The sequence below is a fragment of the Anomaloglossus baeobatrachus genome, chromosome 6 (assembly GCF_048569485.1).
Source record: "Anomaloglossus baeobatrachus isolate aAnoBae1 chromosome 6, aAnoBae1.hap1, whole genome shotgun sequence".
Classification (NCBI taxonomy): Eukaryota; Metazoa; Chordata; class Amphibia; order Anura; family Aromobatidae; genus Anomaloglossus; species Anomaloglossus baeobatrachus.
Window position 1 is genome coordinate 276,707,996 of NC_134358.1, and position 17,136 is coordinate 276,725,131.

Below are 17,136 nucleotides of genomic sequence, written 5' to 3' on the forward strand. Positions count from 1 at the left end.
GACTGTGGGGACAGCTGTCACACCTGTTTTTCCACGCAAAACTTCCCCCACTGTAACCGCAACAGGCAGTTTGCTTGTAAGGTCGTCAGTTGGTTTGGAAGGGGAAACAAGTGAGTGTGTACAGCTCTCTCAGACATCGATAGCACCAACGTTGGATGAAGGCAACATCATGTCTCCGCCTGCACTTTCCTCACAAACCTGCATTTTTCCAGGGACACCCTACTCAACACCGTCTACACACAGCAGCCAGATCTCTGTCCCTCAGATGTGGTCAAATAAAAGGCCACTTCCTCCGACCCATGACAAAGCTAAGAGGTTGACTCTATCCCTCTGTAAGCTGTTGGCTACCGAAATGCTGCCTTTCCGCCTAGTGGACACACAGGATTTTAGAGACCTTATGTCTGTCGCTGTGCCCCAGTACCAGATGCCTAGTCGCCACTACTTCTCTAAGAAAGGTGTGCCCGCGCTACACCAGCATGTCGCACACAACATCACCGCTTCCTTGAGAAACTCTGTGTGTGAACGGGTGCATTTCACCACCGATACTTGGACCAGTAAGCATGGACAGGGACGTTACATGTCGCTGACTGGGCACTGGGTAACTATGGTGATAGATGGTGAAGGGTCTGCTGCACAAGTCTTGCCGTCCCCACGACTTGTGTGTCAATCCTCTGTCTGTCCAAGTTCCGCCACAGCTTCTGCATCCTCCACCTCATCTGGGTCCTCCACCTCCGCCCCAAGCCTGCCTGGTCAGGCCACCAGCGTTCTCACTGCGCAGAAGGAATCACGCACGCCTCATTACTATGCTGGCAGCCGAGCGCAACGGCATCAGGCGGTCTTTAGCTTGACATGTCTTGGTAATAAGAGTCACACAGCTGAGGAGTTGTGGTCAGCTCTGCGGTCCGAGTTTAATAAATGGTTGTCTCCACTCAACCTGCAGCCTGGTAAGGCCGTGTGCGACAATGCTGCAAACCTGGGTGCGGCCCTTCGCCTGGGCAAGGTGACACACGTACCTTGTATGGCTCACGTGTTGAACCTTGTCGTGCAGCAATTTTTAACACACTATCCCGGCCTAGATGGCCTTCTGAACAGGGCACGAAAACTGTCTGCTCACTTCCGGCGTTCAAGCGCCGCAGCTGAGCGACTTGCATCGCTCCAGAAGTCTTTCGGCCTGCCGGTTCATCGCCTGAAATGCGATGTGGCGACACGCTGGAATTCAACTCTACACATGTTACAGCGACTGTGGCAGCACCGCAGAGCCCTGGTGCAATACGTCATGACGTATAGCCTGGGCCAACGAGATGCAGAGGTGGGGCAGATCACCCTGATGGAGTGGTCTCAGATCAAGGACCTATGCACCCTTCTGCACAGTTTCGACATGGCGACGAATATGTTTAGCTCTGACAATGCCATTATCAGCATGACGATTCCAGTCATTTACATGCTGGAGCACACGCTAAACACTATTCGGAGTCAGGGGGTGGGACAACATGAAGGGGAGGAACTACAGGAGGATTCATATGTGCAAGGGACAACAACATCACCAAGATCCAGACGTTCATCATCACCAACGCAGCAGGCATGGGACCATGGGGAACAGGGATCGACAAGGGCGCATAGTAGCAGGCGAAATGTTGAGCAAGGTGCAGGAGAACATGAAGAAATGGAGGACGAACTGTCCATGGACATGGAAGACTCAGCGGATGAGGGAGACCTTGGTCAAATTTCAGTTGAAAGAGGTTGGGGGGAGATGTCAGAGGAAGAAAGAACGGTTAGCACCTCTATGCCACAAACACAGCGTGGACTTGGTCCGCATGGCTGCGCAAGACACATGAGTGCCTTCTTGTTGCACTACCTCCAACATGACAGTCGTATTGTCAAAATTAGAAGTGATGATGACTACTGGATTGCCACACTATTAGATCCCCGGTACAAGTCCAAATTTTGTGACATAATTCCAGCCATAGAAAGGGACGCACGTATGCAGGAGTATCAGCAGAAGCTGTTACTCGATCTTAGCTCGGCTTTTCCACCAAACAACCGTGCAGGTGCAGGGAGGGAATCTCCCAGTTGTAACTTGACAAACATGGGACGGTCTCGTCATCTTCACCAGTCTACCCGTACCAGTAGGACCGTATCTGGTGCCGGTAACAGCAATTTTATGGAATCTTTTCATAATTTTTTTAGACCCTCTTTTGCAAGGCCACCAGAGACAACAAGTCTGACACATACTCAACGGCTGGAGAGGATGATACAGGAGTATCTCCAAATGAACATCGATGCCATGACTGTGCAACTGGAGCCTTGCTCCTTTTGGGCTTCAAACATAGAAAAATGGCCAGAGCTCTCCAGTTACGCCTTGGAGATTTTGTCGTGTCCAGCTGCCAGCGTTGTCTCTGAACGTGTATTCAGTGCTGCTGGGTGTGTGCTGACAGATAAGCGCACGCGTCTGTCCAGTGACAATGTGGACAGACTGACGTTCATCAAAATGAACAAGTCATGGATCCAGAAGGAATTTACTACCCCTGTGTCATCCTGGGGAGAGTAAATGCTTGTGGATTTGGAATGTGCTTGATGCAAATCAAAACATCCTGTTTGCAACTAGGGCCCAAGTGCTGCCACTGATGGGGTGGGTGTCTGTGTGGCCCAATTTTTGGAAAAAAGGGAGACTCCGCTTGGAGTATCCCTTGCTTGCTGTGTTTTTAAAAGAAGCCAAGATGAACAGAGCTGGGATCAGGAAAGACTTTGCTACCTACCCCGGTGTCATCCTGGGGACGGATAAGAATGGCGTATTTTTGAATGTGCTTGATGCAAATCTAGCTGTGAAGTGTACAACTGGGGCACAACTGCTGCCACTGAAGGGGTGGGTGTGTGTGGGCCCAATTTTTGGAAAAAAGGGAGACTCCGCTTGGAGTAACCCTTGCTTGCTGTGTTTTTAAAAGAAGCCAAGAGGAACAGAGCTGGGATCAGGAAAGACTTTGCTACCTACCCCGGTGTCATCCTGGGGACGGATAAGAATGGCGTATTTTTGAATGTGCTTGATGCAAATCAAAACATCCTGTTTGCAACTAGGGCCCAAGTGCTGCCACTGATGGGGTGGGTGTCTGTGTGGCCCAATTTTTGGAAAAAAAGGGAGACTCCGCTTGGAGTAACCCTTGCTTACATTGTTTTTAAAAGAAGCCAAGATGAACAAGTCATGGATCAGCAAAGACTTTATCTACGTACCCCGGTGTCATCCTGGGGACGGATAAGAATGGCGTATTTTTGAATGTGCTTGATGCAAATCAAAACATCCTGTTTGCAACTAGGGCCCAAGTGCTGCCACTGATGGGGTGGGTGTCTGTGTGGCCCAATTTTTGGAAAAAAGGGAGACTCCGCTTGGAGTAACCCTTGCTTGCTGTGTTTTTAAAAGAAGCCAAGATGAACAGAGCTGGGATCAGGAAAGACTTTGCTACCTACCCCGGTGTCATCCTGGGGACGGATAAGAATGGCGTATTTTTGAATGTGCTTGATGCAAATCTAGCTGTGAAGTGTACAACTGGGGCACAACTGCTGCCACTGAAGGGGTGGGTGTGTGTGGGCCCAATTTTTGGAAAAAAGGGAGACTCCGCTTGGAGTAACCCTTGCTTGCTGTGTTTTTAAAAGAAGCCAAGATGATCAGAGCTGGGATCAGGAAAGACTTTGCTACCTACCCCGGTGTCATCCTGGGGACGGATAAGAATGGCGTATTTTTGAATGTGCTTGATGCAAATCAAAACATCCTGTTTGCAACTAGGGCCCAAGTGCTGCCACTGATGGGGTGGGTGTCTGTGTGGCCCAATTTTTGGAAAAAAAGGGAGACTCCGCTTGGAGTAACCCTTGCTTACATTGTTTTTAAAAGAAGCCAAGATGAACAAGTCATGGATCAGCAAAGACTTTATCTACGTACCCCGGTGTCATCCTGGGGACGGATAAGAATGGCGTATTTTTGAATGTGCTTGATGCAAATCAAAACATCCTGTTTGCAACTAGGGCCCAAGTGCTGCCACTGATGGGGTGGGTGTCTGTGTGGCCCAATTTTTGGAAAAAAGGGAGACTCCGCTTGGAGTAACCCTTGCTTGCTGTGTTTTTAAAAGAAGCCAAGATGAACAGAGCTGGGATCAGGAAAGACTTTGCTACCTACCCCGGTGTCATCCTGGGGACGGATAAGAATGGCGTATTTTTGAATGTGCTTGATGCAAATCTAGCTGTGAAGTGTACAACTGGGGCACAACTGCTGCCACTGAAGGGGTGGGTGTGTGTGGGCCCAATTTTTGGAAAAAAGGGAGACTCCGCTTGGAGTAACCCTTGCTTGCTGTGTTTTTAAAAGAAGCCAAGATGAACAGAGCTGGGATCAGGAAAGACTTTGCTACCTACCCCGGTGTCATCCTGGGGACGGATAAGAATGGCGTATTTTTGAATGTGCTTGATGCAAATCTAGCTGTGAAGTGTACAACTGGGGCACAACTGCTGCCACTGAAGGGGTGGGTGTGTGTGGGCCCAATTTTTGGAAAAAAGGGAGACTCCGCTTGGAGTAACCCTTGCTTGCTGTGTTTTTAAAAGAAGCCAAGATGAACAGAGCTGGGATCAGGAAAGACTTTGCTACCTACCCCGGTGTCATCCTGGGGACGGATAAGAATTGCGTATTTTTGAATGTGCTTGATGCAAATCTAGCTGTGAAGTGTACAACTGGGGCACAACTGCTGCCACTGAAGGGGTGGGTGTGTGTGGGCCCAATTTTTGGAAAAAAGGGAGACTCCGCTTGGAGTAACCCTTGCTTACATTGTTTTTAAAAGAAGCCAAGATGAACAAGTCATGGATCAGCAAAGACTTTATCTACGTACCCCGGTGTCATCCTGGGGACGGATAAGAATGGCGTATTTTTGAATGTGCTTGATGCAAATCAAAACATCCTGTTTGCAACTAGGGCCCAAGTGCTGCCACTGATGGGGTGGGTGTCTGTGTGGCCCAATTTTTGGAAAAAAGGGAGACTCCGCTTGGAGTAACCCTTGCTTGCTGTGTTTTTAAAAGAAGCCAAGATGAACAGAGCTGGGATCAGGAAAGACTTTGCTACCTACCCCGGTGTCATCCTGGGGACGGATAAGAATGGCGTATTTTTGAATGTGCTTGATGCAAATCTAGCTGTGAAGTGTACAACTGGGGCACAACTGCTGCCACTGAAGGGGTGGGTGTGTGTGGGCCCAATTTTTGGAAAAAAGGGAGACTCCGCTTGGAGTAACCCTTGCTTGCTGTGTTTTTAAAAGAAGCCAAGATGAACAGAGCTGGGATCAGGAAAGACTTTGCTACCTACCCCGGTGTCATCCTGGGGACGGATAAGAATGGCGTATTTTTGAATGTGCTTGATGCAAATCAAAACATCCTGTTTGCAACTAGGGCCCAAGTGCTGCCACTGATGGGGTGGGTGTCTGTGTGGCCCAATTTTTGGAAAAAAAGGGAGACTCCGCTTGGAGTAACCCTTGCTTACATTGTTTTTAAAAGAAGCCAAGATGAACAAGTCATGGATCAGCAAAGACTTTATCTACGTACCCCGGTGTCATCCTGGGGACGGATAAGAATGGCGTATTTTTGAATGTGCTTGATGCAAATCAAAACATCCTGTTTGCAACTAGGGCCCAAGTGCTGCCACTGATGGGGTGGGTGTCTGTGTGGCCCAATTTTTGGAAAAAAGGGAGACTCCGCTTGGAGTAACCCTTGCTTGCTGTGTTTTTAAAAGAAGCCAAGATGAACAGAGCTGGGATCAGGAAAGACTTTGCTACCTACCCCGGTGTCATCCTGGGGACGGATAAGAATGGCGTATTTTTGAATGTGCTTGATGCAAATCTAGCTGTGAAGTGTACAACTGGGGCACAACTGCTGCCACTGAAGGGGTGGGTGTGTGTGGGCCCAATTTTTGGAAAAAAGGGAGACTCCGCTTGGAGTAACCCTTGCTTGCTGTGTTTTTAAAAGAAGCCAAGATGAACAGAGCTGGGATCAGGAAAGACTTTGCTACCTACCCCGGTGTCATCCTGGGGACGGATAAGAATGGCGTATTTTTGAATGTGCTTGATGCAAATCAAAACATCCTGTTTGCAACTAGGGCCCAAGTGCTGCCACTGATGGGGTGGGTGTCTGTGTGGCCCAATTTTTGGAAAAAAAGGGAGACTCCGCTTGGAGTAACCCTTGCTTACATTGTTTTTAAAAGAAGCCAAGATGAACAAGTCATGGATCAGCAAAGACTTTATCTACGTACCCCGGTGTCATCCTGGGGACGGATAAGAATGGCGTATTTTTGAATGTGCTTGATGCAAATCAAAACATCCTGTTTGCAACTAGGGCCCAAGTGCTGCCACTGATGGGGTGGGTGTCTGTGTGGCCCAATTTTTGGAAAAAAGGGAGACTCCGCTTGGAGTAACCCTTGCTTGCTGTGTTTTTAAAAGAAGCCAAGATGAACAGAGCTGGGATCAGGAAAGACTTTGCTACCTACCCCGGTGTCATCCTGGGGACGGATAAGAATGGCGTATTTTTGAATGTGCTTGATGCAAATGTAGCTGTGAAGTGTACAACTGGGGCACAAGTGCTGCCACTGAAGGGGTGGGTGTGTGTGTGGCCCAATTTTTGGAAAAAAGGGAGACTCCGCTTGGAGTCACCTTGCGGTGTTTTACATGATTTTAGAAGGGCGTGCCATGCCTATATCTGTGTGTCCTCCTCTTTTTCCTTGTCCAGCTGTTTTGTTTTCGCATGAGTATATGTCCTTGTCACTTTCCAATGTGTTTGAGTTGTTTGTCACCTTTAGGACACCTTTGAGGGTGTTTTCTAGGTGTTTTTCTGTGTTTGTGATTGCCTGCCATTGTTTCCTATGCAGTTCGAGTTCGGTTCGTCGAACGTTCGACGAACCGAACTCGAACGGGAGGTCCGTTCGGCGAACCAACCTCGAGCCGAACCGCGACCGGTTCGCTCATCTCTACTTAAGAGTGATAAATATGCCTGAGCTGTAAGACTGGGTGCAGCCTTTACTACATGTTATATGGTTGTTTTACACAACCAACAAGTGCACAAAGATATTTCACATTCACCACGCGAAAAATGGGCCTGTGTACCCTCAAGTGCCAGGGCTGAATTTAAGTCCCAGTCTGGCCCTGAATGTAGCAACAAAACCAGACTATTCAGAGGAATCAATCAAAAACATGTCAAGAACGTTGAAACTCTTTGAAGATGATATTATTGCATTGATTTAAACCCAAAACTTCAGTTTTGCAAGGAATACATGATTTACTTACATGTATGCACACTCAGAACATAATGCATATACAGTTCCATCCCCCTATTGTTTCACCCCACACAGCAAGATATAAACTGTGCCCAATATAACCCATAAATTCAGAGGCCATATGTACATCTAAATTATGCTGACAAAGCTCAGCCCAGCCAAATCCACCACCTCCACAAGCACAACCATATTGCACAATGAGTCAATAACCATTCATGCTCATTGTGCGAGTAAAAGGAGCACAGAGACAATGGTATCAAGCAGGGTCATCTACTATTGATGTGTTTTCTGCTGTTAGAGTGCACCTAGGTACGATTGTATTGCTGAATCAGTACTAAAGCGGGCTTTACATGCTGCGACATCACTAGCATTTGCTGAATTTGCTGGCTATGTCGAGCGCGATAGCACCTGCCTCCGTCGTACGGCCGATATGTGGTGATTGTTGACGTAGCGAACATTATCGCTATGGCAGCGTCACACGCACATACATTCGGCGTCCCAGCAACGTCATACAGCAGGCGTCCAATAGAAGCAGAGGGGCGGAGATGAGCGGGACATAACATCCCGCTCACCTCCTTCCTTCCGCATTGCCGGTGGAGGCAGGTAAGGAGATGTTCATCGCTCCTGCGATGTCACACACAGTGATGTGTGGTGTCGCAGGAATGACGAACAACATCGCTAATAAACAGAAAACGATTTTTTTGTTTCAGGACGACCTTAACGTGGCAAACGATTTTGACCGCTTTTGCGATTCTTTAAGGTTGCTCATAAGTGTCAAACACTGCGATCTTGTTAATGAAGCCGGATGTGCGTCACAAACACTGTGACTCCGACGATAATTGATTAACGATATCGTAGCGTGTAAAGACCATGTTCTTCTTCACCATCAATTAGAGCAGCACTCATATCCTTGCAGCCAGTAGGATTCTCAATGTTTTGCTGTAGCTTGGTGCCAACTAAAAAATGCTATAGTAACAATCTACCTGATCTCCTTCCTCTTAACCACCCAGATGCGTTGGTCTAACGCAGTATTTCCCAAATTAAAGTTTCCAGGGTCCCCAACAGATCACATTTTCAGAATTTTCTTAACATTACACTGGTGATGGAATAATTATCAAGGCATCATAACTTTCCATATTTTCTTTCACCTGTTCAATACTAAGGAAATCCTGAAAACATGTCCTGTTTGGGGCCCTGAGGACTACAATTTGGGAAACACTGGTCTAGCAGATGGTGGGAAGGAGAAAGAAAAAATGCACACTAAAAAGTGAATAAATAAATGTACTTATTCATAGCTCTTCCTCCTGCCACCTGCTGCCCTAAGCACTGGACCTCCTGTGCCCATTGGCAATTAAGGTATTACCTGCCCCATCTGAAGATGGGGAAGAGACCTTGACTGTAACATTGGGTTTATTATTTAGGTTCTTTAGTTTTAAGAAAACACTTTATTTTATCTATTATACAGTCAGGGCCAGAAATATTTGGACAGTGACACAAGTTTTGTTATTTTAGCTGTTTACAAAAACATGTTCATAAATACAATTATATATATAATATGGGCTGAAAGTGCACACTCCCAGCTGCAATATGAGAGTTTTCACATCCAAATCGGAGAAAGGGTTTAGGAATCATAGCTCTGTAATGCATAGCCTCCTCTTTTTCAAGGGACCAAAAGTAATTGGACAAGGGACTCTAAGGGCTGCAATTAACTCTGAAGGCGTCTGCCTCATTAACCTGTAATCAATGAAGTAGTTAAAAGGTCTGGGGTTGATTACAGGTGTGTGGTTTTGCATTTGGAAGCTGTTGCTGTGACCAGACAACATGCAGTCTAAGGAACTCTCAATTGAGGTGAAGCAGAACATCCTGAGGCTGAAAAAAAAGAAAAAATCCATCAGAGAGATAGCAGACATGCTTGGAGTAGCAAAATCAACAGTCAGGTACATTCTGAGAAAAAAGGAATTGACTGGTGAGCTTGGGAACTCAAAAAGGCCTGGGCGTCCACGAATGACAACAGTGGTGGATGATCGCTGCATACTTTCTTTGGTGAAGAAGAACCCGTTCACAACATCAACTGAAGTCCAGAACACTCTCAGTGAAGTAGGTGTATCTGTCTCTAAGTCAACAGTAAAGAGACGACTCCATGAAAGTAAATGCAAAGGGTTCACATCTAGATGCAAACCATTGATCAATTCCAAAAATAGACAGGCCAGAGTTAAATTTGCTGAAAAACACCTCATGAAGCCAGCTCAGTTCTGGAAAAGTATTCTATGGACAGATGAGACCAAGATCAACCTGTACCAGAATGATGGGAAGAAAAAAGTTTGGAGAAGAAAGGGAACGGCACATGATCCAAGGTACACCACATCCTCTGTAAAACATGGTGAAGGCAACGTGATGGCATGGGCATGCATGGCTTTCAATGGCACTGGGTCACTTGTGTTTATTGATGATATAACAGCAGACAAGAGTAGCCGGATGAATTCTGAAGTGTACAGGGATATACTTTCAGCCCAGATTCAGCCAAATGCCGCAAAGTTGATCGGACGGCGCTTTATAGTACAGATGGACAATAACCCCAAGCATACAGCCAAAGCTACCCAGGAGTTCATGAGTGCAAAAAAGTGGAACATTCTGCAATGGCCAAGTCAATCGCCAGATCTTAACCCAATTGAGCATGCATTTCACTTGCTCAAATCCAGACTTAAGACGGAAAGACCCACAAACAAGCAAGACCTGAAGGCTGCGGCTGTAAAGGCCTGGCAAAGCATTAAGAAGGAAGAAACCCAGCGTTTGGTGATGTCCATGGGTTCCAGACTTAAGGCAGTGATTGCCTCCAAAGGATTCGCAACAAAATATTGAAAATAAAATTATTTTGTTTGGGTTTCGTTTATTTGTCCAATTACTTTTGACCTCCTAAAATGTGGAGTGTTTGTAAAGAAATGTGTACAATTCCTACAATTTCTATCAGATATTTTTGTTCAAACCTTCAAATTAAACGTTACAATCTGCACTTGAATTCTGTTGTAGAGGTTTCATTTCAAATCCAATGTGGTGGCGTGCAGAGCCCAACTCGCGAAAATTGTGTCACTGTCCAAATATTTCTGGACCTAACTGTATCTCTGCTACTCCTATCAAAGATAAACTTCTAATATCTATTCCTCGATAGACATGATCTATATCTAACTCCAGTCACAGTGTAGGCAGAAAGCTTATCATTGAGAAAACTAGGAAATAAAACAGTAATATTATCTAAATTACAGTACGGCGTCCACTTAGCAAACCAGCTTGGCATTAGGGTCTCTGTTCCCACTCTATGATTTTCGCATGATTGAAAACAAACTTGATAACAGATTTTCTTTAAGTTGTTTATTTATTTATACATTTCCAAAGCAATAACAGACAGTAATTTACTAAATCTAGATAGATAGATAAATAGATAGATATATTTTTCTTTTTTTATTCCTCTATATGGGTTCAGAAACAAGTATTTTTGTTTAATATGCCCAACATGTCCAATTTTTATGGTCTTTACTATGAGGGTGCAGCTCACAATATGAATTAGGATTTCTGTAGGCTGCTCTGCATAATTGCCCTTGGGCAGAGGGGGATTCAAATTTTTCACAGCAGGTCTCCTGTTTGTGCTTGTAAACCATGCCCATTTTTAAACTATACCCCATTTGGATACAACATCCATTTTTTACCACACTCTTTGTCACGCACACTGTCCTCAATTACAAAATACAAGTAATAGTAGCTAAACATAAAAGAAACGTAACCTTCTAAATGGAAATAAGTAATGCTGGTAAGGATCGGATTGGTTCAGGATCGCCGAGCCTGTCAGAGATCGCCGATCGGATCAGCAATCCAAGCCTATCCGATTGACGATCCTACCCGAACCGATTAAATTCAACGTGAGGCATAAGTGATATGTTGTAAAATGGTGTAGTGGGGACTGTAAAGGAAAGAAACTAAAAAATGGTTAAAGCAGTACATAATTACTAAGTCTCCCTATGGCTACAGTGCTACTTCAGCGGACCATGCCCCCACCCCCTGAGACAGTGTCTGTGATTGGTTGCAATCACAAACGCTGTCTGTGTCCTTATTGTGGTGATAAATAAATAAATAAATAATCAAATAAAATAATTGGTGTAAGGTCCCCCACCGTATTGATACCATCACAGATAAAACCCATGTTGGATGGCTGCAGCCCCTAGCCATGCCTTATCTTGGCTGTGTATCAAAATAAGAGAAACTGTACGCGGCTTTTTTTTTAACCCCTTCACTCCCGGCCACTAAAACACCATAATGACTTGGCCATTTTTTGCAATTCTGACCAGTGTCTCTTTGATAGGTTATAACTCTGGAAAACTTCAATGGATCCCGGCAATTCTGACACTGTGTTTTCGTGACATATTGTACTTCATAATAGTGGTAAATTTAGGCCTATATTTTTTGCGTTTATTTGTGAAAATTTCGGAAATTTTGCAAAAATTTCGCAATATTCAAACTTTGAAAATTTATGGCCATAAATCCGAAAATTATGTCACACAAAATAGTTACTAAAATAAAGTTCTATTTAACATCAGCGCAATTTTCGAAACATTTTTTTTTTTGTTAGGGAGTTAGAAGGAGTCCAAATTCATCAGCAATTTCTCATTTTTCCAACAAAATTTACAAAATCATTTTTTTAGGGACCACATCACATTTGAGGTGACTTTGAGAGGTCTAGGTGACAGAAAATACCCAAAAGAGACCCTATTCTAAAAACTGCACCCTTTACACTACTCAAAACCACATCCAAGAAGTTTATTAACCCTTCAGGTGTGTCACAGGAACCAAAGCAATGTGGAAGAACAAATTGAAAATTTTACTTTTTAACACAAAAATGCTACTTTAGTCATAAAATTGTGCATTTTCACAAGGGAGAAAAGAGAAAATGCACTATACAATTTATTGTGCAATTTCTCCTGAGTACGCTGATACCCGATATGTGGTAAAAATCAATTGTTTGGGCGCACAGAACAGCTTGGAAGGGAAGGCGTGCCATTTGAATTTTTGAACGCAAAATTAGCTGGACTCATTAGCGGACGCCATGTTGGGTTTGGAGACCCCTTGAGGTGCCTAAACAATGGAGCTCCCCCACAAGTGACTCCATTTTGGAAACTAGAGCCCACAAATAAATTTTTCTAGATGTTTGGTGAACACTTTGAACCCATGGGGGCTTCACAGAAGTTTATAACATTGAGCTGTGAAAAGCAAAAAAAAATTACCACAAAACTGTGGCTTAAACTAGGTAGCCTTTTTTCACAAGGGTATAAGGAAAAAATGCACTATAAAATGTATTGTGCAATTTTTCCTGAGTATGCAGATAACTCATTTGGTGGAAAATACCTGTTTGGGAGCATGGCGAGGCTCAGAAGAGAAGGAGCACCATTTGACAGCAAAATGGGTTGGAATCATTAGGTAATGTGATGTTTCATTTGGAGACCCCCTGAGGTGCCTAAGCAATGGAGCTTCCCCACAAGTGACCCCACTTTGGAAGCTAGACCCCCTCAAGGAATTTATCTAGATTTTTAGTGAGTCCCAAGGGGCTCCACAGAAGTTGATAATGTTGAGCCTTGAATACATTTTTTTTTTACCACAAAACTGGTACTTGAACCAGGTAGCTTTTTTCACAAGGGTATCAGGAGAAAATGCACCATAAAACGTATTGTGCAATTTTTACTGAGTGCGCAGATACCTCATATGTGGTGGAAAGTAATTGTTTGGGTGCATGATGGGGCTCAGAAGAGAAGGAGCGCCATTTCACAGCAAAATTGGTTGGAATCATTAGCGGACGCCATGGCACGTTTGGAGACCCCCTATGGTGCCTAAACAGTAGAGCTTCCCCACAAGTGACCCCATTTTGGAACTAGACCCCTCAAGGAATTTATCTAGATGTTTAGTGAGCCGCTTCTAGCCCCAGGGGCTCCACAGAAGTTGATAACTTTGAACCGTGAAAATTATTATTTTTTTTTTACCACAAAATTTTTGCTTCAACCAAGTAGCTTTGCTTTTTTTTAGAACGGTATGAGGAATAATTGCACTATAAAACGTATTGTGCAATTTCTCTTGAGTACGAAGATACCTCATATGTGGAGAAAATCAATTGTCTGGGCGCACAGCAGGGCTTGGAAGAAAAGGAGCGCCATTTGACTTTTCAAACGCACAGACGCCGTGCATCACTGATCGGCCGCTGCAGGACGAACGGACGGATGAGATACAAAAAGCGCCAGGAATACGGAAAAATAAAGTCACGCTGAAAATTGAGCAAGGATGCTGATCCGTTATGTGCATCACTGACCAGCGCTCGGCGGGACGCACGGATGGATCAGGTGTAAAAATGGACAGGGGATACAGGGGAAAAATAAAACATTATACTCACAGTACCCAGAAAATTTGCAGGAGGATCACTGACCAGAGGAACTGCAGGAAGAATAGAAGGCAGAAAGTAATAATAATAATAATAATAATAATAATTTTATTCATTTATAAAGCGCTATTAATTCTACAGCGCTTTACATACATTGGCAACACTGTCCCCATTGGGGCTCACAATCTATAGTCCCTATCAGTATGTCTTTGGAGTGTGGGAGGAAACTGGAGTACCCAGAGGAAACCCACGCAAACACGGGGAGAACATACAAACTCCTTGCAGATGGTGTCCTTGGTGGGATTTGAACCCAGGACCCCAGCGCTGCAAGACTGCAGTGCTAAGCACTGAGCCACCATGCCGCCCAGTGGCTCAGTGCTTAGTAGACAGCTTCTTACAGGCAGAAAGTTGGACAGCTCATCAGAAGACACAGGAAGGACCCAGGAAGGACCCAGCGATGGAGGCAAATGTGATCGGGCCAGCGAAGACCTCGGATGACCCAGTGGAGGCAGGTAGGGGACATTGGAGGGAGAGCAGATGGAGTGGGGGGAGGGGGAGACCGGAGAAGCAGAGGCAGGAGAATGGGAGAGAATAGAGATGGGAGGCAGATTGCGGTGGGGGCACATCGGCACAGGCAGGGGCCATCGCGGGAGCGTGCAGGAACATCGCGGGAGTGTGCAGAGGTTACAAGGGGAGCACGCAATACTCATAGTAGGAGCAGGAGTGGTGGCATCAGCAGCGGCAGCAGCAGTAGCAACGGTGTCAGCAGTGTCAGCGTGGTACTACAAGTACCAGCCGTTGCACGTTGCAGGCATGCTGGGGGAGGGCTTCCCAGACCAACACAGGCCTGGGGGGGTCACCTCCAGATCAGACCACCCCACTGCATGCTGATTGGAGCGATTGCGCGTCATAGCACGATCGCTCCAATCAGTGCTGCAGGGGCTGGGGGGCACCATGTTTGAGCTCCAGCTATTATCTGCTGCAGCTGCTGCAGCACCTCATAGCAGGATCTCACAGGATTGCACTGGTTCAGTCATTGTTTTAGCCGAAACCAGTGTGAACGATGTGGTTGGCGGTTCAAATCTGAACAGCCAATCACAATGATCGTCGATGGGAGGTGGCACCCCTCCCTGGGGTAAAGCAAAGGTCCCCTGCTGTAAGAAACAGCAGGGGACATCATTTGAAAGCCATTGCTATGGCCACAGCAATAAAATGAACTTTAGGCAGGCTGGATTAGTGGATGGGTAAGGGTCTATGAGACTGCCCCACCACTAATCCTATAATTAAAAAGAAAGAAATAAAAACACATAAAATTACTTTATTTTAAAACAAAAACCTCCCTCGTTCACCAATTTATTAACCCTTAAAACACCCAGGTCCAAAACACAAGGTCCCATGAAAATTCCATCCATGCCACATCTGAAGGCAATGTTAGTGGTCATAGAATATGACCAAATGCTGTAAGCTCCAGGGAGGGACTGAGCCACAGAGATGAGCTGTGATGTTACCCAGGTTATTTGCTGTAACAGCCCTCTACCTGTGAACGCAGGTAACCTAACCTCAAGGAACCTCAATGATCTATCACTGAGTTCACAGACCTGCATCTCCTGGCAGAAAACTGCATTTTTTTGCCAAGAGATGAAGATTTGATGCTAAAATTTTTACATCATATTCTTGCACCCAATCTACACTTCCTGGCAAAAAAAGCATCACTGCTGTATGTGGTAGGGATCTGATGAGATTTTGTCCTGTACCCATCCACCTGTTACTTTAGAGTCCATCTGCTACAGTAAAGTTTGGTGTTTTGTATTTTATATATACATTTATATATATCTAATTATCCCCGTCTGACTTCCTTTCCCTCCATTTTTATTAGTTTAGTGGCGAGTCTAGTGTACTCGTCAGCCTACTCACTAGACAGGGTGAGTTTAGGGCCAGCTGAGGGACCCAGGTATCTTGCTCGATGACAGATTGAAAGAACCTGTATAGGGAAGCTATGGAGCTAAGGACTCAGCTTGAGGTGAGTGCAGGAGGTGCCCCCTCACTCCTCTCTCTAGCGGCAGGGACCTCTTTTGTATTGTAACCCCAGTGTGTCTACTAGTGATGAGCGAGTACTAAAAAGCTCGGGTGCTCGAGGCTCGGGCCGAGCATCCCAAGATACTCGTGTACTCGGCCCGAGCACCGAGCCCAATGTTATCCTATGGGAGACCCGAGTATTTTTGTGAAATGACCCCCCGGCAGCATGTAGAAACCCTAAAAATGTCACAAAAGTCTCAGAAGAGTGCTCAAATGACATGGCAACAGCATGGGGAAGACCCCTTGAAGCATTTATCACTCAAAAGTCACAGCTGTGAACAATTTTGTCCGAGTTTTACGCCATTTTTACGGACTCACCAGAAAACCTTCCAAAATGACACCAAAATAAATTTTCATGGCGGAAATGTTAAGGGCACATACCCAATAGTGAGATAGAGCTGGTGTATGTTACTTTTTGAGATAAATACATGAAAGATTTTACGTAAAACATTGTGTGGCACTCCGATGTCCAAAACGCACGTTTTGTGCTTTTTACTAACGATGTCGGTCATTTTTTTTTTCATTCTATCTCCCGTCGGTCGGTCTCGCTCTGTCTGTCTCTCTCTGTCTTGTCTGTTCCCCTCTCACAGTCTGTCGGTCAGTTCGCCCCCCTCTCTCTTACTTACCGTTTCCCGATCACCGGCGCGGCGCTGCACTGCTGTTCACTAAACTCCGGCGGCTTTTCCTCTTTTGAAAAAGCCGGCCGCTCATTAATCAATCTCGTATTCTCTGCTTTCCTGCTTTTCGGCGCCTATGATTGGTTGCAGTGAGACACGCCCCCACACTGAGTGACAGCTGTCTCACTGCACCCAATCACAGCAGCCGGTGTGCGTGTGTATACTGTGCAGTGAAATAAATAATTAAATAATTTAAAAAAACGGCGTGCGGTCCCCCCAATTTTAATACCAGCCAGATAAAGCCATACGGCTAAAGGCTGGTATTCTCAGGATGGGGAGCTCCACGTTATGGGGAGCCCCCCAGCCTAACAATATCAGTCAGCAGCCGCCCAGAATTGCCGCATACATTATATGAGACAGTTCTGGGACTGTACCCGGCTCTTCCCGATTTACCCTAGTGCATTGGCAAATCGGGGTAATAAGGAGTTAATGGCAGCCCATAGCTGCCACTAAATCCTAGATTAATCATGTCAGGCGTCTCCCCGAGATTCCTTCCATGATTAATCTGTAAATTACAGTTAAAAAACACACACACCCGAAAAATCCTTTATTAGAAATAAAAAACACTAACAAAGTCCCTCATTACCAATTTATTAACCCCGACAAACCCTCCATGTCCGGCGTAATCCAGGATGGTCCAGCGTCGCGTCCAGCTGTGCTGCATGAAGGTGACAGGAGCTGCAGAA